This window comes from Lipotes vexillifer, unplaced genomic scaffold (assembly GCF_000442215.2).
Source record: "Lipotes vexillifer unplaced genomic scaffold, Lipotes_vexillifer_v1.1 scaffold751, whole genome shotgun sequence".
In the NCBI taxonomy this organism is placed as follows: Eukaryota; Metazoa; Chordata; class Mammalia; order Artiodactyla; family Lipotidae; genus Lipotes; species Lipotes vexillifer.
This window is the reverse complement of record NW_006799727.1, coordinates 178,065-183,846: the sequence shown is the minus strand read 5'-3', so window position 1 is coordinate 183,846 and position 5,782 is coordinate 178,065.

The window sequence follows — 5,782 nt, the reverse complement described above, 5'->3', positions numbered from 1 at the left end:
CTACACGACTGAGGCAAATAGAGACTTCAGTCTTGAAGTGCACACACAGAATTTCACAGGTGCTGGGACCCAGGGCAAAAGCAGTGATTTGATATTAGCCTCGGCCAGGCATACTTACTGGTCTCAGAGAGTCTCCTGGAGAGGAGGGGGGCAGCTGTGACTCATGCTGGGAACATAGGCACTTGTGAATATTGGGGAAAATTGAGCTGTGTGAACACTCCTGGTAGCTGACATATTGGATTTTTAGGTTGCCTAAAGACTAAAGAGCCCATAGCCACCTTTAGACATGGCCTAGCGCACCAGAGGGCCAACACCCAACTCCACCCACCAGTGAACAGGCACAAGCCCCTCCTGCCAGGAGGCCTGCAGAAGACTCTAGACCAGCCTCATCCACCAGGGGGCAGACACCAGAAGCCAGAAAACTGTGATCCCACAAAGCAGGCCCGACCTTAACCCTGAGCCCATCTGGGCCTTGGCCCTGCTGACTAGCAGGCCAGTGCAACCTTCAGGACACCCCAGACCCCACACCCCGTTGTGTCAGGAACCAGCCCCACTCCACCAGTGATTTAAAATGAGCTCTGGAATCCCTGGGCCCTGCAGCCAGATTCCAGGAGCCAGCTCTGCCTGCCAGTAGTCTGGCACTAACCCCAGGATCTGACTTCACGTGCCAGGGAGTGGGCAGCAGCCCCAGAGTCTTCAGGACCAGGACCTTGACTCCACCCACCAGCGAGCCAACACTAGCCCTGGGGCCCCCTAGGATTCTGCAGCCAGCCACCTTGTGACCAGGCCCCACTAAACAACAGCCAGTTGCATCTATACAAGGCAGAGCCTGGCACCCTATTCAGACCAGGGGCCAACCAAGCCTACCAGGCCACCCTCATAGTTAGCCTGCCACAACAGAAGGACCCATGCAGGTCTCTTAGGGGGAACCCCTAGAGCATATAGCTTGGGTGATGCAAGGGGAGTGCTCTGCTGGGATGCATAGGACGCCTCCTACAGAGGGTCAAGAAGAAGAACTAAGTGAAGTGGAGATAGGCCGTCTACCCAAGAAAGAGTTCAGGGTAACGGTCGTAAAGATGATCGAAGAATTCGGGAGGAGACTGGAGATACAGAGTGAGAAGTTAGAAGTTTTTAACAAAGAGTTAGAAAATATAAAGAGTGAAACAGAGATGAAGAATGCAATAACTGAAATGAAAAGCACACTAGAAGGAATCAATAATAGACTAAATGAGGCAGAAGAATGGATCAGTGAGCTGGAAGACAGAGTGGTGGAAATCATTGCTGCTAAACAGAAAAAAGAATGAAAAGAAATGAGTGTTTAAGAGACCTCTGGGACAACATCAAATACACTGGTACTCACATTAAAGGGGTCCCAGAAGGAGGAGAGAGAGAGAAAGGGCCCAAGAAAACATTTGAAGAGATAGTAGCTGAAAACCTTCCTAACCTGGGAAAGGAAATAGTTACCCAAGTCTAGTGAAGCACAGAGAGTCCTATACAGGATTAACCCAAAGAGGAACATGCCAAGACACTGTAATTAAAATGACAAAACTTAAAGAGAGAATATTAAAAGCAGCAAAGGAATAGCAACAAATAATATACAAGGGAACTGCCATAAGGCTATCATCAGCTGATTTTTCAGCAGAAACTCTGCAGGCCAGAAGGGAATGGCATGATATATTTAAAGTGATGAAAAACCTACAACGAAGAATACTCTACCCAGCAAGGCTCTCCTTCAGATTTGATGGAGAGATCAAAAGCTTTACAGACAAGCAAAAGCAAAATGAATTCAGCACCACCAAATCACCTTTATGTCAACTGTTAAAGGAACTTCTCTAGGTGAAAAAGAAAAGGCCACAACAAGGAACAAGAAACAAAAAAATTACGGAATGAAAAAGCTCACCAGTAAAGGTCAGACATATAGTAAAGGTAGGAAATCATCCACACACAACGTTAGTAGGGAGGTTAGAGACAAAAGTCATAAAATCATCTGTATCCATAATAAGCAGTTAAGGGATAGACAGAACAATTAGATGTGAAATATGATGTAAGAAACAGTCATCATGAGGGGAGGACAGTACAAATGCAGGGTATTTAAAATGCATTTGAAATAAAGAGAGCAGCAACGTAAAACAATCATGCATATACGTAGACTGCCATACAAAAGCCTCATGGTAACCACAAGCCAAAAGTCTATAATAGACATACACAAAAATGATAAAGGAATCCAAATATACCACTAAAGGTGGTCATCAAATCACAAGAGAAGAGAACAAAACCAGAAAGGGAAGAAAAGACCTACAAAAACAAATCCAGGTGCTTCCCTGGTGGTCCAGTGGCTAAGATTCCACACTCCCAATGCAGGGGGCCTGTGTTCGATCCCTGGCCGGGGAACTAGATCCCACATGCCACAACTAAGAGTTTGCACGCCACAACTAAAAGGTCCCACGCGCCACAGCTAAAAAAATCCCTCATGCCACAATGAAGATCCTGCGTGTGGCAACGAAGATCCTGCATGCCACAACTAAGACCTGGCACAGCCGAATAAATAAATAAATATTTTTTAAAAATCCAAAACAATTAACGAAATGGCATACACATTGATAATTACCTTAAATGTAAATGGACTAAATGCTCCAACTGAAAGACACAGAATGGATGAATGGACACAAAACAAGATCAGTATATATGCCTCCTACAAGAGACTCACTTCAGATCTAGAGACACATATGTACTGAAAGTGAGGGGATGGAAACGGGTATCTACGCAAATGGAAATCCAAAGAAAGCCAGAGTAGCAATACTTATGTCAGACAAAACAGACTTTAAAATAGAGGTTGTGGGCTTCTCTGGTGGTGCAGTGGTTAAGAATCTGCCTGCCAATGCAGGGGACACAGCTTCAAGCCCTGGTCCAGGAAGATCCCACATGCCGCAGAGCAACTAAGCCCATGCAGCACAACTACTGAGCCTGCGCTCTAGAGCCCGTGAGCCACAACTACTGAGACCATGTGCCACAACTACTGAAGCCTGTGCACCTAGAGCACATGCTCTGCATCAAGAGAAGCCACCACAATGAGAAGCCTGCCCACCGCAATGAAGAGCAGTCCCTGCTTGCCTCAACTAGAGAAAAGCCAGTGTGCAGCAACAAAGACCCAGTGCAGCCATAAATAAATAAATAAATAAATAAATAAATAAATAAATAAAAATTTTTTTAAGTAAAATAAAGATTGTTACAAGAGACAAAGGACACTACATAATGATCAAGGGATCAATACAAGAAGAAAATATAACAATTGTAAATATATATACACCCAACGTAGGAGCACCACAGTATATAAGGCAGATATTAACAGACATAAAAGGAGAAATCAACAGTAACACAACAACAGTAGGAAACTTTAACACCCCACTTACATCAATGGACAGATCATCCAGACAGAAAATCAATAAGGAAACACAGGCCTTAAATAACACTAGTTCACAAGGACTCAATTTATATTTATAGAGCATTCCATCCAAAAGCAAAATACATAATCTTTTCAAGTACACAAGGAACATTCTCCAGGATAGATCACATGCTGGGCCACAAAACAAGCGTCTGTAAATTTAAGAAAATTGAAATCATATCAAACATCTTTTCCAACCACAATGCTATAACACTAGAAATCAACTATATGAAAAAAAACTGCAAAAAACACAAAACACGTGGAGGCTTAAAAAAATGCTGCTAAACAATCAATGGATCACTGAAGAAATCAAAGCAGAAATCAGAAAATACCTAGAGACAAATTAAAATGAAAACACAATGATCCAAAACCTATGGGAGGCAGCAAAAGCAGGTGTAAGAGGGAGGTTTATAGCAATACAGGCTTACCTCATATAAACAACCTAACACAACTAGAGCAACTACGGAAAGAAGAACAAGCAAAACCCAAAGAATGTAGAAGGAAAGAAATCATAAAGATCAGAGCAGAAATAAATGAAATAGAATGAAGAAAACAATAACAAAGATCAATGAAACTTAAAGCTGGTTCTTTGAAAAGTTAAACAAAACTGATAAACCTTTAGCCAGACTAATCAAGAAAAAAAGGGAGAGGGCCCAAATCAATAAAATCAGAAATGAAAAAGGAGAAGCTACAACCAACACCACAGAAATACAAAGGATCATAAGAGACTACTGTAAGCAATGATATGTCAATAAAATGGACAACCGAGAAGAAATGGACAAATTCTTAGAAAGATACAATCTCCCAAGACTGAACCAAGAAGACATAGAAAATATGAACAGACGGATTACCAGTACTGAAATTGAATTGGTAATTTAAAAACTCCCAACAAGCAAAAGTCCAGGACCAGATGGCTTCACAAGTGAATTCTACAGAACATTTAGAGACGAGTTAACACCTATCCTTCTGAAACTATTCCAAAAGACTGCAGAGGAAGGAATGCTTCCAAACCCATTCTGTGAGGCCACCATCACCCTGATACCAAAGCCAGGCAAAGAGATCACAAAAAAAGAAAATTACAGGCCGATATCACTGATGAACATAGATACAAAAATCCTCAACAAAATACTAACAAACTGAAACCAACAGTACATTAAAAGGATCATACACCATGATCAAGTGGGATTTATTCCAGGGCTGCAAGGATTTTTCAATATTCGCAAATGAATCAGTGTGATATACCACATTAACACACTGAAGAATAAAAACCATAAGATCATCTCAATAGATGCAGAAAAAGCTTTTGATATGATTCAACATCCATTTATGATAAGAACTCTCCAGAAAGTGAGCATAGAGGGAACCTACCTCAACATAATAAAGGCCATATATGACAAATCCACAGCTAACATCATAGTCAACAGTGAAAACCTGAAAACATTCCCTTTAAGATCAGGAACAAGACAAGGGTACCCACTCTCCCCACTTTTATTTCACATGGTTTGGGAAGTCCTAGCCACAACAATCAGAGAAGAAAAACAAATGAAAGGAATCCAGATTGGAAAGGAAGAAGTAAAACTGTCACCGTTTGCAGATGACATGATACCATACATAGAGAATCCTAAAGGTGCTACCAGAAAACTCCTGGAGCTCATCAATGAATTCGGTGAAGTTGCAGAATACAGAATTAATGTACAGAGGTATGTTGTATTTCTATACATTAACAAAGAACTATCAGGGACTTCCTTGGTGGCGCAGTGGATAAGACTCCATGCTCCCAATGCAGGGGGCCTGGGTTTGATCCCTGGTCAGGGAACTAGATCCCACATGCATGCCTCAACTAAGAGTTCATATGCCACAACTAAGGAGCCTGTGAGCCATAACTAAGGAGCCTGCCTGCCACAACTAAGGAACCCATGTGCTGCAGTTAAGAAGCCAGTGAGCTGCAACTATGGAACCCACGGGCGGCAACTAAGGAGACTGCCTGCCACAACTAAGACTCAGTGCAACCAAATAAATAAATAAATATTTTTTAAAAAATGAACTATCAGAAAAAGAAAAAGGAAACAATCACACTTACCATAGCATCAAAAAGAATAAAATACCTAGAAATAAGCCTACCTAAGGAGGAAAAAGACCTGTACTCTGGAAACTATAAGACACTGATGAAAGAAATTGAAGATGACACAAACAGATGGAAAGATATACCATGTCCTTGGGTTGGAAGAATCAATATTGTTAAAATTACCATACTACCCAAGGCAATCTATAGATTCAGTACAATCCTTGTCAAATTACCAATGGCATTTTTCACAGAACTAGAACAAAAAACATTTTAAT